The following is a 3,595-nucleotide window of genomic DNA, read 5'->3' as shown; positions in this document are numbered from 1 at the left end:
ATTTGATAGTTATATTGTTGAGTTTGTTCATGATGTGCTACTGAAAATCATTATGCGAGAGGAAAATATGGTTGTAGAAGTTTTCATGTTACTAAAACACCTCTCTATATGCTGAAAATCTTGAAGTTGCGCTTGTCTAGTTTTCCTATGCTTGTTGCATTATGCCTACATGACTTGTTTATTTACAAGATTCCTTTTCATAGGAAGTGGGTTAGGCTTAAATTTGTTTTGAATTTGCTTCTTGATGCTCTCTTTTGCTTCAACTCTTATTTCTTGGGAGTGCATCATTAAAACTGCTGAGCCCATCTTAATGGCTATAAAGAAAGCACTTCTTGGGAGATAACCCATGTTTTTATTTTACTACAACAATTTTATTTTATATTTGAGTCTTGGAAGTTGTTACTACTGTAGTAACCTCTCCTTATCTTTATTTTATTGCATTGTTGTGCCGAGTAAAGTCTTTGATAGTAAGGTTCATACTAGATTTGGATTACTGCGTAGAAATGATTTCTTGTTGTCACGAATTTGGGCAGGGTTCTCTGTAGGTAACTCAGAAAAATCTGCCAATTTACGTGAGTGATCCTCAGATATGTACGCAACTTTCATTCAATTTGAGCATTTTCATCTGAGCAAGTTAAGTGCCTCTAAAAAAATTAGTCTTCACGGACTGTTCTGTTTTGACAGATTCTGCCTTTTATTTCGCATTGCCTCTTTTGCTATGTTGAATGGATTTCTTTGTTCCATTAACTTTCAGTAGCTTTGTGCAATGTCCAGAAGTGTTAAGAATGATTGTGTCACCTCTGAACATGTGAATGTTTGATTATGCACTAACCCTCTAATGAGTTTGTTTTGAGTTTGGTGTGGAGGAAGTTTTCAAGGGTCAAGAGAGGAGGATGATACAATATGATCAAGAAGAGTGAAAAGTCTAAGCTTGGGGATGCCCCCGTGGTTCATCCCTACATATTTCAAGAAGACTCAAGCATCTAAGCTTGGGGATGCCCAAGGCATCCCCTTCTTCATCGACAACTTATCGGGTCACCTCTAGTGAAACTATATTTTTATTCCGTCACATCTTATGTGCTTTACTTGGAGCGTCTGTATGTTTTTATTTTTGTTTTTGTTTGAATAAAATTGGATCCTAGCATTCCTTGTTTGGGAGAGAGACACGCTCCGCTTGTTCATATGAACACATGTGTTCTTAGCTTTACTTTTAATGTTCATGGCGAAGGTTTAAACTGCTTCGTTCATTGTTATATGGTTGGAAACAGAAAATGTTGCATGTGGTAATTGGTATAATGTCTTGAATAATTTGATACTTGGCAATTGTTGTGCTCATATAGATCATGTTTAAGCTCTTGCATCATGTACTTTGCACCTATTAATGAAGAACTACATAGAGCTTGTTAAAATTTGGTTTGCATGATTGGTTTCTCTAGAGTCTAGATATTTTCCGGTTAAGGTGTTTGAACAACAAGGAGACGATGTAAAGTCTTATAATGCTTGCAATATGTTCATATGTAATTTTTGCTATACCATTTTATACTTGAGTTTGCTTCAAACAACCTTGCTAGCCTAGCCTTGTATTGAGAGGAATTCTTCTCGTGCATCCAAAACCTTGAGCCAAAAAACTATGCCATTTGTGTCCATCATACCTACCTACTACATGGTATTTCTCTGCCATTCCAAAGTAAATTACTTGAGTGCTACCTTTAAAATTCTATTCTTTGTCTTTGCAATATATAGCTCATGGGAAAATAGCCTTAAAAACTATTGTGGTGAAGAATATGTAGCTATGTATCTTATTTCTTATAAGTTGCTTGTTGAGCGGTAACCATGTTTCTGGGAACGCCATCTACTATTACACCTTTGTTGAATATCATGTGAGTTGCTATGCATGTTCGTCTTGTCTGAAGTAAGGGCGATTTTCATGATCAAATGGTTTGAGTATGCATATTGTTAGAGAAGAACATTGGGCCGCTAACTAAAGCCATGATTCATGGTGGAAGTTTCAGTTTGGACAATTAATCCTCAATCTCTTATGAGAATATTATCTGTTGTTGAATTCTTATGCATTAAAGAGGAGTCCATTATCTGTTGTCTATGTTGTCCCGGGATGGATGTCTAAGTTGAGAATAATCAAAAAGCGAGAAATCCAATGCGAACTTTCTCCTTAGACCTTTGTACAGGCGGCATAGAGGTACCCCTTTGTGACACTTGGTTGAAACATATGTTATGCAATGATAATCCATGTTAATCCAAGCTAATTAGGACAAGGTGCGAGCACTATTGGTATACTATGCATGAGGCTTGCAACTTATAGGATGTCTTATACATAACACATATGATTTATTACTACCGTTGACAAAATTGTTTCTATGTTTTCAAAATGAAAAGCTCTAGCACAAAAATAGTAATCCATGCTTCCCTCTGCGAAGGGCTTTCTTCTACTTTATTGTTGAGTCAGTTTACCTACTTCTTTCTATCTTAGAAGCAAACACTTGTGTCAACTGTGTGCATTAATTCTTACACGTTCACCTATTGCACTTGTTATATTGCTTTATGTTGACAACTATCCATGAGATATACATGTTGAAAGTTGAAAGCAATTGCTGAAACTTAATCATCCTTTGTGTTGTTTCAATGCCTTTTACTTTGAATCTATTGCTTTATGAGTTAACTCTTATGCAAGACTTATTGATGCTTGTCTTGAAAGTACTATTCATGAAAAGTCTTTGCTATATGATTCAGTTGTTTAATCATTGTCTTTACCATTGCTTTGAATCACTTCATTCATCTCATATGCTTTACAATAGTATTGATCAAGATTATGATAGCATGTCACTTCAGAAATTATCCTTGTTATCGTTTACCTACTCGAGGGCGAGTAGGAACTAAGCTTGGGGATGCTTGATACGTCTCAAACGTATCTATAATTTCTTATGTTCCATGCTACTTTTATGATGATACTCACATGTTTTGTTCACACTTTATATCGTTTTGATGCATTTTCCGGAACTAACCTATTAACGAGATGCCGAAGTGCCAGTTCCTGTTTTCTGCTGTTTTTGGTTTCAGAAATCCTAGAATGGAAATATTCTCGGAATTGGACGAAATCAACGCCCAATATCTTATATTTCGATGAAGCTTCCAGAACACCGAAGAGGGACCAGAGGAGAGGCCCAGGGACCCCACACATGGTGGCGGCGCAGCCAGAGGGGCCGGGGGCGCGCCACCCTGGTGTGTGGGACCCCCAGACCCCTTCCGACTCCGTTTCTTCGCCTATATAAGTCGTCGTGACCTAAATCTTCGAGACGGATAAGCCACGATACGAGAAAAGTTCCAGAGCCGCCGCCATCGCGAAGCCAAGATTCAGGAGACAGAAGTCTCTGTTCCGGCACGCCGCCGGGATGGGGAATTGCCCCCGGAAGGCATCTCCATCGACACCACCGCCATCTTCATCAACGCTGCTGTCTCCTATGATGAGGAGGGAGTAGTTCTCCCCCGAGGCTAAGGGTTGTACCGTAGCTATGTGGTTCATCTCTCTCTTTGTGATCTAGTTGAATATCATCTATGTGCTACTATAGTGATGTTATTA

Source organism: Lolium rigidum, chromosome 6 (genome assembly GCF_022539505.1).
Source record: "Lolium rigidum isolate FL_2022 chromosome 6, APGP_CSIRO_Lrig_0.1, whole genome shotgun sequence".
Classification (NCBI taxonomy): Eukaryota; Viridiplantae; Streptophyta; class Magnoliopsida; order Poales; family Poaceae; genus Lolium; species Lolium rigidum.
Note: the sequence above shows the minus strand (reverse complement) of the source record.